Source organism: Agelaius phoeniceus, chromosome 5 (assembly GCF_051311805.1).
Source record: "Agelaius phoeniceus isolate bAgePho1 chromosome 5, bAgePho1.hap1, whole genome shotgun sequence".
Taxonomy (NCBI): domain Eukaryota; kingdom Metazoa; phylum Chordata; class Aves; order Passeriformes; family Icteridae; genus Agelaius; species Agelaius phoeniceus.
The window spans coordinates 7,189,386-7,207,551 of NC_135269.1; the positions used below are offsets into that span (position 1 = coordinate 7,189,386).

The 18,166-nt window shown below is 41.6% G+C and overlaps 1 long non-coding RNA gene across 4 annotated transcripts in view; it reads left to right on the forward strand.

Annotated features, from left to right (window-relative positions):
* Positions 1-18,166, forward strand: part of LOC143694085 (uncharacterized) — a 106,762-nt gene that overhangs the window by 14,255 nt on the left and 74,341 nt on the right. For 3 of the 4 annotated variants that reach the window (XR_013182275.1, XR_013182277.1, XR_013182274.1), the window contains exons 2-5: positions 296-2,327; positions 4,043-4,158; positions 6,160-6,317; positions 9,631-9,728. This is a non-coding gene — a long non-coding RNA (uncharacterized LOC143694085). The remainder of the gene's footprint in view (positions 1-295; positions 2,328-4,042; positions 4,159-6,159; positions 6,318-9,630; positions 9,729-18,166) is intronic. The other variant, XR_013182276.1, reaches the window with a different exon arrangement.

The following is an 18,166-nucleotide window of genomic DNA, read 5'->3' on the forward strand; positions in this document are numbered from 1 at the left end:
CACCAACACCCCCAAGTCCTTCCCCAAGGGCTGCTCTGCATGACACTGTCCTCAGATAAATTTTATGGCCACCAGGTGTGCTGAGGCCTCTGAAAGAGGGAAGCCCAGCACTCCTGCCTGAGTCACCCTGAAGGTGGATGTGACAGCACAGGGTGTCCTACACACGAGGCCAGTCGGGTTGTTTCCTGTGGATCTTTGTTGTGGCCGGGGACAGAGCACAGATCCCAGTGTGCTTTTCAGGGTTGTACAGTATTATTCAGTCTGGTTGAATGACTACCCTCTGCTTTGTCATCAGAGAATATTTATGACCATCGAAGGAAGGCCGAGTTCCTGGAGACGGGATAACGCACGGCTTTCTGCTGCCAGACACAGAGTTCCTTTCCGTGGTCACACCAATGTTTGTTCATACTCCCACGGACACCACAACTTTTTTGGATAAGGAAGAAGATGATGGAACACAGATGAGGGAAAGAAATGGCCTCAGAGAACTTGGATACGTGGGGGTATTTTTACCCTTTGGGGTTTTTTCTTCCTGAATTTCAATGAGTGACTTATTGGAAACTTCTTTGGGTTTGAAGTGTTTTTTTTTTTTCTTGTTCCACACACACGAAACTGTTTTGGGTTGTTTTGTTTGTCTTTGTTTATAATGCAGCTGAGATAGGGTGACTTGATATTTTTAAAATAGAAAACTGATGCCTTCTGAGGGAATAGGCGGAAGAGAGGAGGACTTCACTAGCTGGAAAACTCCTGTGGGTCATACCAAGGACAACTTGCTACTGTGAAGGTTGTGCTGGATATGGCAGGGAGGATTTGGTGAGAGCTGGTATGGAGGCAATAGTGCTGCTTCTCCTTGGGTGCCAAATCCACTGCTGGTTCTCCAAATGCCATATCCCAAGGATCCCTGCACCACAGCCACATATCTCTTTTGATTTATTAACTGGTTTTCCCCTCTTTTGATTTATTAACTGTTTTTCCCCTCTTTCTTTTAAAGTAAATTCTAGATTACACTTTTCCAACCCATGGCATTAGAAACTATCAGGCACTGAATGCCAAGCAGGTGCTTTCAGTTTCACTCACTGACATCCTGCTATCCTCAATCACTCAATGAAAATAAACCTAAAACAAAACAAAAATCTTGTCTTATATGTGAGGTAAATGAGTGGGATTACAAATCCAGTTTTTTAATTGCTAAAATGCAGAACCCTCAGAGAAAATGCTCAGCATCTTGTCCCTTCTCATTTTGATTATTGCCAAAGCCTACAAAGCACTGGGAGTTTAGGAGCATCTTCTGGAGCTTATTATGTGCTGGAGGCTGCCCAGCACACCCTGAAGTGACAGCAGGTTTTCAGAGAAAGAAATTGTCAGTGAACAGGAATGCATGGCAATGACAAAGTGTCTTCCAGGGATTACCAACCAAATGAACAGCGTGAGTCTCCACAAGAGGCCCCTCCACTTGATGCCTGTTGGGAAAAGCACTGTGCTGCTTTCCACGTTGTGCAATTAAATTAGTGAATAGTATAAGGTATTCTACTTTTTCAAAGCCATCACCCTGGGGATAGCTTAATATTTTGAAAGGAATATTTCATATTTCCTTGTCATTTCTATGTCTATGTTAAAAGTATTATGCGTATGCTAATATTGGCAAGTGATCACTGTAGGGTAAGTCTCTGTGATGGTAATCCTCTTTCCCTTCTCTGCTGTCATTGCCATTTCAAAGCTTCCAGAGGGAAAGCTGTGGGAATTATTCCATCTGGAGACAGGGACTAGAAATTAATGAAATAAATGCTGTTGTTCTGAGATTTCTGAAAATCATGTTTGCACTGGTGCTGATGGGTTCAAACCCAAATTTGAATATACTTTGCTAACTCCTGCGGGTGGACTGAGAGAGAGGGAGAAGGTGGCTTTGGTTTTGCATATCTATTATCACCTAATTTTGATTTTGTTGTTCTGAAACACTTGAGGGTTCATATATTTTGAGAAGCTTAGCAAAGATCTACTTTGTGCAGATGCACTTCAAGCATCAGCAGATGAGCTCCAGGAAATCATGTTGGACAGGGCACTGTTACAGTCATCCTTTCTACCACTTCCTCTCAAACTGATATAAACAGATGCATGTTTTTATGTTCTTTCCCTTGGGAAAGGGAGAACTCTGAGCACAAATGATCAATATGTGGCTTTTCCGTGGTTACTTGGGAAACTTCATCCCTGAAAACTTTTTTTAATCACAGGACAGAATCCAGCTTTTTGTTTTTCATCTACTGTAAGTTATAGAATCTGGACAAGAGGAACAAAGCTGAATGAGCTGGTTTATGCAACAATAAAAACAGGTATGTGTGTTCGTGAAAACTAAGGAGGTGCAAAAAGGGAAATAATCAATGCTTTTAAAATAGTGATAATTTTAGATTTTCTATGTACTGTAGACTTCCATATTAATTTACTGCTCCTTCCAAACATTTTTCATGTTTTATTTTTTCCTTCAGCATTTTTAGAAATTTATGGAAGCTGGATTTGATGGCTTCTGGCACAACATGATTTCTCTTCACTTAGGAAGGCCCTAAGGGAGGCAGTTCTGTGTGAACATGAGGTGCAGTGGCTGTTCTGTGGTGATCAGTGCCAAGACAAGCTGGTGTGCAATTCCTAAATTATATTTCTGGTTGTATTGCAGCTCTGGACAAATCACACCTGGGAGGTTTTGGAGGGCACGTGTCTGGTGTTTATTTCCCACTGAGATGTAGTAACATGAGTGGTTAACAGCTGGTTGAATTTTTCTGATTCCCTCCCATACAGCCTTTCAGTTTCCATGCTCTAAGTTATCCCAAATAAAAGGTGAAGGCTTTGGGGTTATCTTCTCTGGAAATGAAGCTCTGCAAAAATTTACTTGCAAAGGTCCCTCCAAGAGCAGAGGCAGCTCATTGCTCCAGCTGGAGCTGCTGGGCACCAGCTGAGTATGGGCATCCCAGACTGGATATGAAAGGGGTTCCTGAACCACAGATTCCTTCTAGACACTGATGGGTGGGTGAGACTTTGCACACCATGCTGCCAGATTTGCAGGTTTGGCAAATAAATTGTGAGGCAGATTGTTCAGAGGGCTGGGGGAGGTGGGAGGTCTGTGGGGCCGTGTTTGTAGGATGGGAGGGAGATGGGATTGTCAGTGCTGTATGATTGTCATCTGCTGGGAGATGCTCCTGGAGCTTGCCCCAGCTTTGAGGGGGGGTTAGGACTTGTGAGGCCAAACATGGGGCGTGTTGGAGGTGAGAGCTGGTGTTTTCTGATGGTTTTGAGAGCGATTTTAACAATGCCAGTGAGGACAAACACTGTTGCAGGTACAAAATACCGACACCGGTCAAAAGGCACAACAGGCCTGTGGTGCACACAGGAGAGGAGTTGGCAGCTCTTGGATCAGTTTTTGACTTTGCCACAGACCTCCAGTGTTACTCTCAGAAAGTCACTTAATCTCTGCATCCACCCTCTGTGAAGCAGCCAGGCTTGGAACAGTTTGTGTCTCTGGAATGATGTATCTAATTCAGCTGTTATTATCAAAGTTAAATATTCTTTATCCTAACTGTTGTGTTATCATAGGATAAAACCATGCCACACCATTTTCACTGTGAACTTTGTTCTTTTGCTATTACGTTTTCTTTACATTACATTTTTCAGGAAAAACAATGTTTTCACTGCATAAACGTTAGTTAGGCAGAAATTCGTGATGCATGTTGTGCAAGCTAGACTTGTAGATTTGATGTCTGACACTAAAATAAGAGATGCATGTTAAATGCCACTAGGAAGACTTCAGGGCTGGTTGTTCAATAAAATGAAGCACAAGTCTGGGCATTGAAAGTAAACAAATAATGTAAGACTTTGTAGAGATCAGCCTTCCAAAGCTGTTTGGAAAGTTCCATAGCCTGGTTCTCACTGTAGGCACTCCTCATCCCCTTGGTGACAGGCATGCTGCCCTGAATTTGATATTCATACTTCCACTAATATTCTGTGTCAGACAAGGAAATAACTTAGATAAGATCAATTTTCAAACATGTTTCTTCAGGAAGGAACTAAAGAGCAGTCCTGAAAAATATCTACTGGAATGGAAAAATTCTGATCTTTGGGAAAATAAAGGAACTGCTGTGTGAGAGGAAAAACGTCAATACATTTGGAGGACAGGTGAGTTTGCTTGCCAAGCAGCCTTCAAGTCTGTCTTTGGAAGTGCATGGTCAGTTTATGAGGAGGTGCTTTCAGTTTTAGGAAGCACTGGTAAATGTCAAAGCTATTTACATTTTTAATTTAATGGAACATGGAAGCTTCCTGTGACAATTGGCAGTTTGTCCATGTGGGGGAGAGGGTGAATGGCGACTTTGGAGAAGTTCAGTTTGGGCTTAATTGTGTTTTTCAGTATTCATTGATTCTGTGGAAGGTGGTAATTACCTGGTTGAAGTCTGGACAGTGTAACTCCCCAGCAGACACCTACAGCACTGTCCCATACACCCAGACAGGGAGGGATTTGGGCAATTTGGGGCCATCCATGTGCTCTTCAACCAGCAGTTCCCCCAGTCCCACCCTGCAGTGTCTTTGGTCTAGCTGATGAGAAGTTTTACAGCATAAAGGCAGCTTATGAGGGAAGGGAACCCTGAAAGCCACATCTTTTCTCACACCTCCAGCCCTCAGCAGAGTGTAATAATAACCCACAGGTTTTTACAGAATTTCAAATATTTCACCTGTGTTGCATCTACATTGCCACATGCACTGATGTGTCATCCCTGAAACATTTCTACTGCCCTGTTAAGCATCCTGTTTCAGCTATCTCAAAACACCTTTTATTTTTTTTAAACCACTGAGTATTTAAAATGATCCACAGACTATTTCAGATTGGTTGTGAACAACTCCAGAACAATGTTATGAACAACTTTTGCTCCAAGATCTATAGGATAGATCTTTCCATAAGCTCCAAAAAGCATGCCTGGAGCCTCCAAATCAGGGAGAAGTATTCAGTTGGAAAAACTTTCCCCTTTGGAGGAAAAAAAAAAAAACAAACATATTCTTTGGATGCCCTTTTGTAATGCAGGGACTGTCACAAACCTCTAAACCAGAGACCTCCTCCAGCTTCTGAAAGAGCTGCATCTCTGCCTGGGTGTGTCTTACTTACTCTGAGGCACCTCCCTATCCCTGTCTCATCTGCTGGGACAGGTGAGGCTGGTGATGTCTCTAACCTACCCCGAATTATTCATTTTCTCTACTGCAGTAGCATCTTCAACAACACCTGCTGTGTTCCTTCTGCTGGCAGAGGTTGTATTTTTGTGTTATTGGGGTTCAATCAGCACATCTGGCTGTGCTTTGTATCATTCTGTGTCAACTTGAGTCTTTGAAGCCTAAAACGCTTGGGATGTCTTTTCTTTCTTTCAGTGAAATTGTCAGGGAGAAAACACTGTTAAAAAGGAGGCATAATTTAAATATAAGGCTCCAGCTGAGATGTGCTGAGCTGCACAGCCATAGACTTTCAGCCACACAGAGCCCTGCAACAAGTTAGACAAGGGGCACTGAGGCCTCTGCTGCAGGAATCCCATTCCAGGAGAGGCTTGATTTGTGCAGGGACCTCCCAAAGAAGCAGCAAAGTCACTGCTTGGTTGTAAGGGCCTGCTAGACTTTATATGGTAGTAGCGTAACAGGCTTTGGAAATACATACTATGATATATTATATAATTATAATATAATTTATAATATCATTATAATTATATATGGACCATGTGGGATCTGGTAGGTCCTTTCTGCCTGTTTGCCCTTATACATGTGCTGAACCTTAAATACCCCATGACACTTAATCCACACTGTCAAGCAGAAGGCATCACTTTAAGTTAGTCATTTGAAGATCAAACTATTTTTGTGCCTGATAGTGTCTCTGACAGTGAAAGGTCACAGAATAATTTAATTAAAAAGCTAAAGCAAAGCACTAGTAATACATGGTATCTCACCAAACCCACAGTCACCTCCTCCCCTGCAGCTGCTGGATTTGCAAAACAATAAAAAGCCATCAAATAATGGATTAAGGATGCTTTCCAGGCTGAAAGCTTTAAGTAACACACCAATATATGATTCTTAATAGGAATATCATCGTCTAGAAACCCAGCCAGCAAGCATTGGATGAATCTGTTTTTGTTGTTATCGTTGCAGGCTGGCAGTACTTCTCTCCAGATGTACCATTTGGCACATTAAGCAATTCTTTTCTTAGAAGGGGAACCTATGTTTTTGCCATGTAATGCAAAACACCAATGGAATCACTACATAAGCAAAATGCCAGTAATGGTACAGTGGTCCAGCCACAAACATTGGTATGTTAATTTTGTTTTATTTTTCCTAGTGTGTCATCTGTAGTACTGTATTTTGTATCAGGACTATGGCTGGGCTGTTTAGTATCAGATTTTAAAATGTGTTTTCAGCAAGAGATTTAAGCTAGGAAACTAATGGTTGGGGGGTTTTTTCTACTTAATATGGATGTAACTATAATTTTTACTTGATCTTTGAGACCAGGCCAAATTTTCCCCTCAATTATAGCTGTTCTATCATTCAGCTGTATGTATCCACTTTTGATAATTGTACCCAAATACACTGGAAAGCAAGTAGTCTACACTAAGGCTGTGGCTTATATATGCCATTGCTTCCTAAGACTACCTAAGCCTTAAAGTTTTTTTTTCAATTCATTTGTAAGAAGATTATTTAAATTACAGTAGTTAGCAGGTTTCTTTCAAGTTAATATGACAGGTGTTTATTTTTTTCCTGTCATTCACCAGAAATTTTACCTTTATTCCTCCCATGTTAAATAAGTCAGTTCTGGCTTTTGCCTGTCCATGCAGTCAGAAAATTATATTTTCTGATTACTGTCCCCCTGCCTAAAAGTAATGGAAAAGCAACAGTGGAAAAAAAAAAAAAGAGTGGTTTCTCTCCAAGGTTCTAATTAAATGGGGTTGTGTGGCCTTTCCAGTTTGATTAACTCTGTAATTAATAATGGCCAGGTGAGGCAGGGAAGTTATTTTTCTTTGGGTTTTTTCTGTCCCATGAATGCTGGGAAGGAACCCAAGGAAGGCATGCAGTTGTGAGAACACTTTCCCTCCCCTGTTGGTACAATTCCTAAAATCTGGCCATGTTTTAAACTCCTGCACAGAGCAAAATTTCGTTATTTCTCCTCTAGAGGATTTCTGCAAAGAAGTTAATCCTTGGTCCTGCTCGGCCACTGGAGGAAGAGTGTTAATGCTGTGCCCTGTTTCAGTTTTTCTATGTTTTGGTTGGGTTTTTTGTTGTTTGTGTTTTTTTAATTACTCTTTGAAGCAAACAACCCGGGGCAAAATATGGTTTTGAATGTTTGCAGCTACCCTTGGAGCTGAAGTGCAGAGAGCCACTGCAGTAGTGGTGTGAGCTCAGCCATGTGGGTCCTGCACTCCAGAGGGGGAAAGGGATGCACATTTTTAAAAAGACCCTGGCTGAATGTTTCAATGTGTATTTAGACTTTTCCCACTCCTACCTGTGTTTCAGGAAGTGATCCTCTGCTGCCTCTGGGGTACCTGAGGTGGAGGGATTGAGGTAGACTATGGAATTACCACAGGACTGTTTCTTCTTTAAGGCAAATATGTTAAAGTTTGAGTTGGTGTGTGAATGAAACTCACAGCACTGGCACTGCTTTACTCACCATTATGTTATCATTAGGAGTCCATGAAAGAAATGTGGATTGGGCAATCAGCCTGTGCAGGGCTTTTCCCTGTGGCACACCAGCTACTCTTCATGTTTGCTGTATTTTCATAATAATTGAACTTCACATACTCTCCATTCCAAAGTTCATTCCATTTCTTGGTACTTTTCTGTTAGAGGTGGCTTTCCATGCCTGGCTGTCATCCAAATTGCATGTTGAAGGCATTTTTGAGGAAACTTGAAGTTTTAGAGTGTTAATAAAGTGCTGCCTGCTAAAATAAAGTCAGATTAGTTCAATGTTAAAGAGGGGGTAAATAGTAAATACAGAAATATCAAAACAAATATAGATAATTTAAAAATATCACCCTATGCTCAAGGTAGGTTGGTTTCATGACCTATTTTATTATTCATAGGTTTCATGACCTATTTTATTATTTTTCACTTAAAAAATATGCACTGCCACATGCTGAATATATCGAGCTGCCCTTCTACTGCTGCTGTTCATATATTAGAGATTCTTCTATACTTATACAAAATCACATTTTGTTCTTTTCCTTCAAAATCTTGCTTGAACCTGCACCTCAGGAGTGCCTACAAATACAGTTTTGTCTACAGCTTATTGCAGCTGCTTTTACAAAGCTACTCTTTTGTCTTTTGACTGTCTGCCTGAATATGTAACTTCTCTTTTCACCTCTTTATTTGGGAGTCCTCTGAGGCAAGAGCCTCATACAGCACCTGGATCCTTGCCCATCATAATGCTCACTCCTCTATACATCCAACAGCACATGGTTTTTCCTAAGAAGAGTGAGTCCTTTTCTTAAGAGAGGAGTTAGGTTGGTCTTTATGAGATTGATTAGTTAGTTAGTTAGTTAGTTAACTTTTAGCTTAGTTATTGACTAGGTATGTTACTAGAGCTTTGGCATCAAACCAGTGTTCCCTTTGCATGAGTTTTCCCCTAGAAAGGGGTGTCCAGCTCATTGGTAGGACACACCTGCAGCCTCTCCCCTTTGCCTCACACCTGCCCACATGTCTTTGTCCAAAAATCTGGAGGCTGTTGCACCATGTGCAAAATGTGGTTGTTGTGGGCTTGTTCTGCTGAGTTGTGGCATCATGATGGGCCATGTGGTGGAGATTGAGAGGAGAATGATTCTGGTGCTGATTCCTCACCCCCTGAGATCCAGAGGGTGCATTTTCATTTGATTTACATGATCCACTGACAAGGGTTATGTTGTTGCTTTCCAGCAAACAAGAGAAAGGAGAAGAGAAAGACTGGGAGAAGTGGTTGGACTCAAGGGTCAAAAGGGCTTTTTCCAACCTAAATGGTTTTCTTTAGTGAAACCTTGAAAGGCTTTTCATGTGTGAGCAAAGAAACTGGGATCCAATACCACCAAGACAACCTTTACCACTTCTTTCAAGATGTCTTGAAGCACATATAAAATTCAACTTCACATCAGTTTTAATATGCTTTTATACTACCAGACTCCACTTTAAGTCAAAACCAGCTCTTGGGTGAAGTTGGATTTGATGTAAAGAATAACATTATGTAATCACATAGGAAAGTGCTGCTTAACCACCAAAATATATTTAAAATACTTTTCTGAGTAGATTTGTTGCTAATTATACTATATAAATTTAAGAGTGGAAACTTTGTTTCTCCGTCACCATGGCTTGCATGTCTAATATTTTGCACTGAGCTGTGGAGTGCAACTGAAGTGCAGCTCTCCTTGTAAATCTGTTTTTGATCTAATCCCATTTTCTAGTTAAACATTTCAAATGAAATATACTGAGCAAGAAAAAGTGGGCTACTTTGTTTGGGGTATTCTATAGGCAGAAGATTGCCTGAGGACTTCCTTGTTGACTGTACCTTATCTTGCTGTGTATCCACTAACAGATCAAGTTGAAGTGTGGGTACCTCAAGCTCTGTTTAATTTTCTTTTTCTTTTTTTTTTTTTCATCTCCAAGTACATGGATTAGAGCTATAAAGATGTTGGTCTAAGTCACAAGAGTTTTGGAGACCGGAAATGCTTGATTTTAGTAGTTGAATTTAAAGTTATCTGAAGGTAAATATTTCTTATCTAGATGGTGTGTAAATTGTGTATTCATCTGATTTCCTTTCCTTACTGGTTATCATTTTCCTTTGGTGAGTGGTTCATTTGGCTTCCTAAGCAGAACTAGACAAACTCCTAAATCACTCCAAGCTTTCAGTGAGCTGTGTCACCTTTCTTTATTTATTTTCTTTAATCATTCTTTCCATGCTTCCGGAACAAAGTATTGTGAAAGATTTCCTATCATCTTCTGTGTGCCTGTCTCAATCTTCATACCTCAATATTCAGTGTGTCTGATATTCAGCTACCTTCTCTCTAATATTGCATGCAGGGGGGGGTTGAGATTTCCAACATGACTGCAAATTTCACCTTTCCAATGACATGTTGTGTTGGATTAAAAGGTGCAAACACTTGTGAATGTTTGCACCTTTTGGAATGGAATTGTGGATGCTGGAGTTACGTGCCCTTACCACTCTGGGTACCTGTAACCTCCTGCTGGAAATTCTTACTCAGGTTTCCCAAAGATAATACCTTGCTGGAATTCTCTAATAAATGGCTATTGTGTGTTGCTAAATAGTTTGTGTAGAGCCCAAAGCTGAATAAATTCCAGTGATAGTCCCAGTTTTCAAAAAGGATGTATGTGATGGATACTGTAATTATATAGGCTTCTTTGCAAGTACCATATGTGGACATTTCTTCTAATACCAAGTAATTATAGCAATAAATGCCATTAATAGATTAGTTAATTTAATGTTTTCTACTCTGAGAAGTCATTTGGAAAAAATTTCACCTTTCCTCTGTACCATTATCGCTCCACAACACACCATTATCAGCAAATACCTGATAAAATATCCCTACATGCTTGCTGTTGTGAAAGAAATTAATATTTATACTTTTATTGCTGCAAGCTTTGCCTGCCAGAGTGTGTGGATGTCTCAGTTTTCCATATGTCTTGGCATTTTTAACTATTTTGCTACTGTGGATGCAAATCCTGTCTTTAGCTTAGCATTGTTCTGCCTTGTGGGAAACAGGGAGTTGTACCCATTGAGCGGAAAGCAGGGTTTGACTCCTGGAATTTCTGTTCCCAGTGGTGCCATGTAGGCAAAATGGAAACCAGCCTGACTCCTGTCAGTGTCCAGGTGAACTTTTCTCAGCTTGGCAAAACATCAGTGCTGTGTTGCACAACAGATTGGTATGAGGAAGGATTGATGCACTAATGTCTCTAGGTTGACTGTATACTTTATGGTCATACAATTAAAAATGTTTTTTTTTTTAAAATATATTCTCCCAGAAGCACTAACAGGATCTTCTTACAATCCCTACCTGGTCCCTGCATGTGCAAACCTGGTGGTTCTGCATTTATCCCAGCAAGTCCTGTGTGGAGACATTTGTTTGCATCCCAACTCTTGATGTTCTTCCAGACCTATTAAATTAAGAGCTGGCATGGTCTCCTTTGAGTACCCAAGTGAGAGATGCAGGAAGGAGGTGGAAGTTTGGTACCATCCACATACATCTCAAATAGTTTAAAAGCAAATTTGGAGGGATTATAGCAGTAAAGAGTGTAGGTGCAGTCCTGAAGTCACATGCAAATACCACTGCTTTATAGATCTCTCTTAAAACTCTGACCATGCTGAAGTATTAATTTACTGGCTGAGAAGCTTTGAAAAACCTCAATTTCCATGTCAGCTACATGAAAAAAAATAGGGTCTTGTCCTCTGGTTCTGTGGCCTTTTGTACTATTTTTTCTACATGTTATGGATGGTCTCCACTGCTGCATGACCTTCCTGAGCAGGAATATTGATGCACTTCCAGTTAGGCTGAGGTAGTGATTCACTTTTTGGTGGCATTTATGCAGCCTCCCCTGCCAAAGCTGTGCAGCTGCTTTGCATTTCATCTCGGGAGTAGCGTTTCCTTGAAACCAGTCTTGAGGAATCCAGTGTGTAACTTGGAGAGGGGGAGGGTATCCTCAATTTCATTAAAATTATATCCAGGACTTCTGTGGAGGAAAAGTCTTGGAGAAAGGGAAGAAGCCAGCATGCTATTAATGAAACGTTAGATTCCTTGCAGAACACCACTTTCCTTGCAAGGCAAACCCCAAAAAGCGGAAGAAGTCCTTCTTGAGTTTCTGATTTCTGTGGCCCTTTGAGCTGATTTGCAGCACTGAGAAAAGGTGCCAATATCTTTGTATTGTTTGGCAGAGAAAAGATTACCTTGTAAGTCATCTTGTCTGGCTATGGCCTGGCACTGGATCATGACCAGGTTGATGGCAGCCTGACAGTTTTAAAAGAATATGTTGGCATTTTATGAAAAGGGAAGTTATTACACTTGAAAGGAAGTAAAAACAAAACCAGAAAACCTACCCTTGTCAGTTTTATGGCAGAGAGGCTGTAAAAATTCTGGCATGTTACTTCAGCCAATCCCTGCAACAAATTACTGAACTAAATTGATTACAAAATCAAAAGATGGATTTACATAAGCATTTGTGTTTTAGTTACCCTGCTCTTAAAATGTGTCAGACACTCAAAAGAGTCAACCCCATGCCCCTTACAGTTAAAATTAGTTTACAGCCTAAATTTAGATGTGTAGCAGCAAGAAGGGAGCATGGAAAGAAAAGAAGAGCATGGGAAGGGATGAGACCTCCTGGGCAACTGGCTCCAATCCCTCCCAGTCTCAGGAAACCACATTGTCTTACCCTCTTTCAGGCTGTGTTATGGTCTTCTGACATTCTGTTCGATAATACAAAAGATGGGGAGTTAAATTTACAGATTTGTCCCAGCTCAGTATAGTTTTTGTCTGTCTCTCTTGACTGCAGGATTGGACCCACGCTGAGACTTATCACAAGTTTCTGCTGGTGGGCTCTGTTTCACTGCAGGAGATGTGCCAGGGAGCTGGGGACTGTGGAGACAAAGGCAGCAGCATTTGTGAGTGAGCAAAGTGTGAAGAGCAAGGAGGATTCAGGGTAGCTCTTCCAGCAACCAGGAAGAGCATAAACTTGGAAAATAATGTTTCCAAACATTCTCATTTCTCTTTCTGTTCCCAAGCTGCTGTCAGAGTAGTGCAGCAGATCACTTCACCCTGTGAAAGCCTAATCTGCAGTGCAGCCCAGGGTGGGCCAAGGAGGTTTGGGTGCTGTGGACAGGCTGAACAGATGCCTGAGGAGCCACATGCTGTGCCAGCTGGGTGGCATTCCATTCCCATGCTAGCTCAGGTATTCCTGTGCTCTGCACTACAGGTCCCTGGAAACTCTTCCTCATGCCATCCTTCAAAACCCTTTACTGAGTATCTTCATGCTCTTGAGGGTGTTCCCTGTGTAAGTGAGGGCTGCAAAGTAGGCTTGCTTGGTGAGTGCCATGGCCTCAAAAGAGTTGTTTTGCTTTGTCAGTCAGAACTGCAAACTGCAACTGCATGACTTTTGCTCCAGCGAGGGCTGCATGGAGTTCCTAGCATTACAGCATGTTTTCAGTCAGGCCACGTAGCCAAAGAAAACAATGAAACCAGACTTCTTCTTGTGGTCAGAAAGAAACAAACAATTTGTTTTGATTGAAGGCTCAGTGCTGTAGAGAGACCTGGAGTTCTGAGCAGCTGCACAGGAGTTACAGAGATATGGGCTGGTGGTTGACAGCACAACTTACCTCTGTCACAGCTGAGCCCATGGCACGACAAGGGGATGGAGAGCTGAGAGACACAGAGAGAGCTGAGAGCAAGGCCTGGATTGAGAGACACAGAGAGAGCTCTCACTGAGCTGGAGAGCAGAGAGCAAAGCTTGGAGCTGAGACACAGAGTTGTCACTTCTGGCAAGGGGGCTCTTGGCCAAAGTGATCTGCTTTTCTTAATGCCAGTCGAGATTTCTGTGTACCGAATGCAATTGCCTGAGTAGATGCAAATAATCTGGGGGGAATTTTCTGCAGGAGTTCTGGCTCCTGTGTTGGGAAGGAGCATCCTGATGGTGGGAGCTTTGGGTCAGTAAGAGGTGCTATTACACCTACCTGGGGCCAGAGAATCTATCACTTATGGCTCCATCCCTACAGTGCCTGTATCTCATGGGCAATGCAGCCTTGTGTGCTGAGGCTGGCAGCTTTTTGTTTTTTCCTTCAGCTCAATGCAATTCTTGCCCCATCACAGTTATTCAGCCCAAGTAGGTCCAATGTCTCCTGTTCAGATAAAACAGAACAAATTTGAATATTATTTGAACAACATTTTGAATAATAATAATAATAATAATAATAATAATAATAATAATAATTGAATAAATATTTGAATATTTATTTGAACAATTCTTCTTTAGATACTGAAAACAAAGTCAGTTGGGTTTGGGATTGAACTCAATATAGGAAGCATGTTTTTGGTATGCTCAGATTACTTGCAGGTTGTTTTTTTTCTTCAGCTCAATGAAATTCTTGCCCCATCACAGTTATTCAACCCAAGTAGGTCCAATGTCTCCTGTTCAAATAAAACTGAACAAATTTGAATACATTTTCTTTAGATGCTGGAAACAAAGTCAGTTGAACTCAATACAGGAAGCATGTTTTTTGTATGCTCAGATTCCTTCAAGGATTTTAGATCTTAAGACTCCTCCTAGTATGTAGCTCCCAAACAGGTTTTTCCATGAGATAAGAATAAAACCTCTCTTTTCTGAGGTTTCAGAAAGTTTTTGGTTTTGTGCAAGTATAGTGGGAAAACCTAAATATTACCTAATATTTATTACTTATACTTACATTACTTAATCATTACCTATATTACTTATTTATTAGCTTTTTATTGAAAAATGTTTTGTCTAGTAAATATGTTTGAGAAAAATGTGCTCAAATTTAGAGTCCACATTTCACCTTGAGGACATTGGATGCTGATGTTCAGACTTTGTCTTTTTTTGTGGGTTTGTTGGGGAAACTTTCCTAATTCCTATTTTACAGATGGGAAATTCAAAACACTTCTTAACAATTCAGGGATGTTCTTAAGATAAATATTTGAGGAAAAAAAAAATAGCATGGTAATATAGAGTCACAGCTGACACATGGTGAGCACCCCAATGTCAATTGTCAAAATCTCTAGTTGCTTCATGAAAGCAAAGGTGAGTAGAAGAATCAGAGCTGCTATTTAAAAATTAGATTTGCATAAAGCTGTGTTGAAACTGCATCTTGAGGATTTGTGCAAAAGGAATTTCTGCAGAGCTTGTTGCTAAGGAAATCTTGTGAGAAAATGTGATAATTTTTGCTTTGAAGGCCTTGAGAAGAACTAAACCACGAACAAATGAAGTTTAGAGTCTGAGTTTCCTTCCAGAGCTCCACCATCCACCAGCTGTCTGTCTGTAAGTCAGTCAGGCAGTTCTCTGTCTATCCCTGTGAATTTATGGGATGAAATATGGCCAAGACCAGCAAGAGCTGTGGATGAGGATGGGCATTGCCTGGCAGGGCCACCTTGCTGCTCCAGAAAGCCATCCAGAACACCATTTGAACATCAAGCTGTTCACATAGATGAGCTGGGACAACGTCACAGCTGCCCAAGCTGAGCATGGGAAAGAAAATTATGATGATACAGAAGTGACTGGGTGTGCTGGCATTCCTTTCTTTTCAGGGTAAAGACATGTGAAAGGGCTTGTCACTGACAGAAAGAGCCTCTCACATTCTATTGGGGTGAAACTTTCATCTTTCAAATAACACCACGAGTTGTATGTTTCAAGGTGTGATTTGTGCACATGTATTCTTACACCACAGGAATTCAGCATTGTCTCCTCACCCCACAGCCTCAGCAACTCAGAAATATGCTGATTTATTTGGGCAAAACGTTGGGGTTTTGCTTATTTTTTAATTTTTGAAGCATGTGTCTGGTAAATTGCATTTCCTTCTAATGTTAAATTCTATGCAGGCTGAGATCCTTCTATTGTGCTTGATTAACTGAGACTCACAGATAAATCTTTAAAAGGAGAAGGTTTTCTAATTTCCATGGAGTGATTGCACTAGGGGATTAGGAATCTCATCTTGCACCTCTAAGCCTCTAAGCTCAAACTTTTAAGTTAGTGTAAGTGAAGCTAATCCTGAGAAAAATTGAAACTGAGGAAGAAAATAATAGTATTTCTAAGGAAAAAAATGCAATATACAGTGGGGGAGTTTATCCATCTTTATTCAGCATGAAACCTTGTGTTGATTAGGGGCTTTGTGAAAAGTTGATTTTCCAGTTCAGCAAAACTTATAGAAAAAACTTTTGCTTCAGGTCAACTGCAGCTAGTTGCCCTCCCTTTCACTCATTAAAATGAAAAGCAAGTGTTCTCACTTCATTCAAACTTTTTGATCTAAAGCAGAGCTTTAAGGCAGAGCTTCTCCCAGAGCTTGGTCCTGTTCACTGGACTCAGGAGGATCCTTAATTTCTGTGGTTACAGTGGCACTTGAGGTCACACATAACCAGGCCCCAAAACAAGGAACACAATCCAGGGTCCCAGCCCCTGGTGGATGTCCAACCAATGGAGTGTCATGGCTTGCAGAATAAATTTTCATCAGTCTCATGAGAGGAAGAGCTTCATTCTGTTTGAGATGGAGAGATGAGAGGATGTTGATCTGTAGCTGATGGAAAGGGAAAGTGTCCCTGTGCTGGCACTGCTGGGACACTGCAAATCCTGTGGGCAGTTCTGGGCTCCCCACTGCAGGAAAGGCCTTGAGGGGCTGGAGCATGTCCAGAGAAGGGGATGGAGCTGGGAAGGGTCTGGAGCACCAGGAGCAGCTGAGGGAGATGGAGGGGCTCAGCCTGAAGAAGAGGAGGCTCAGGGGGGACCTTCTGGCTCTCTGCAACTGCCTGAGAGGAGGGAGCAGCCAGATTGGGATTGGTCTGCTCTCCCAAATAACAGGAGAGAGGACATGGGGAAATGTGGGAACCCAGGAAATTCCTCTGGCTGCCCTGGAGGACTCGAGCCCCTGGCCAGGGGGCTCAGAGACCTTGGCACAGAGCCCAAGACCCCTGTGCCTTTGATTTAGCCCTTGGAAAAAAACAATTACCAACCTTATGTGAAGAATTATGAACCATGAAATTTTAAGTAGAATGATAGTGAATTTATCACAGGGTGAAAAAATAGATTTTTGGGGTTTTTAGAATGGGGGTTCAGGGGGCAAGATGGAGGAATCTGGGCGTGTCCAGCCTTTCTCCTTCTTCTCCTTGGCCTCCATCTTCTGCTGTGATGTTGGCACTTTTAGATTGGTTTAGAGTAGTAGCTCACTGTCTAACATAGGTGATAGGTATTGGAAAATAATTGTAAATGTTGTACATGTAGTTTTTAGTATAAAAAGATAACCCCACCCCGGGGGCAGGCAGAAAGTGCTTCTGACTGTCCTGCTGAGCAGACCTCAGCAGGCCAGGAGAAAGAATTTTATAGATAAGGAACAATAGACCACCTTGAGACTGAGAAATTAAAGAGTTCTGACTCCTCCTGCGACTGCCAGGCTGGGAGAAGAGACTTTCTAACCTACCTTGGGGTCACTGTGACCAGCTAGAGAACCCAAGAGGGAAATGGCCTCAAGCTGTGCCAGGGGAGGTTCAGTTGGCCATTTAGGAAAATTTCTTCATAGAAAGGTTTTTCAAGCATTGCAAAAGGCTGGCTAGAGAATGGTGAAGTCATAATCCCTGGACATATTTAAAAGTCATGGATATGGCGCTTGGGGTCATGGTTTAGTGGTGGCCTTGGCAGTGTTTGGTTAACAATTGGTCTTGATGTTTTTAGAGATCTTCTCCAGCCTAAATGATTTTGTGATTTATAGAACAGGACATTGCCAAATAGCACTGAGATGTATTAGCTTCTGAATTGGTGGGAAGCAGCAGTAGACTGGTTTGGCTGTTGGTGGAATAACTTTTCCACGGGGCCATAAATTGACAGGTTAATCACAGTGTTAAGAAGGGTTTATTTTCGCAGTAATAACTTTGGTTAATTTTATTATGTGTTTCACTTGTCAGTCCAGCAATCTTCAATGCAAAAAAGAGTGGCTTCAAAAATAGAAGGGAGAAGGGGCAGTGTATAAAAGAGTGTGTCAAGGAATTCTTTGGAATACTTAGGCACTTAGGAATAGTGCCCTGCAGTGTCAGACCTTACAGAGCAGGCCAACCAACATTTTTATGGTCGTTTTTGAAAAACCTGCCTTCTGCAAGTTTGGGAAAGAGAGCTCTGCTCATCTTCGTGGTGAAGCAGTGGTGTTGAGATGGCCTTGTCACATGCAGATCCTTTGCTCTAGATGCTTTGGGGTTTGATGTTGTGCCTGAGAAGGTATGAGCTCATAGCCTGACCTCATACCATCTGTGCAACAGATGGGTGTGTATGGCAAGGCTAATGGTTAAAAACCTGGCTCCACTTAGGTCAGTGGTATCAAGATCTTACCCACGATTGGAGGGGGAGGAAGAAAAAAGTGTCCAAAGATAGGTCTCCTAAATCACTGCTGGGAAAGCCTGTAGGCTTTAGAGCCTTGTTTATTTACCCTGCT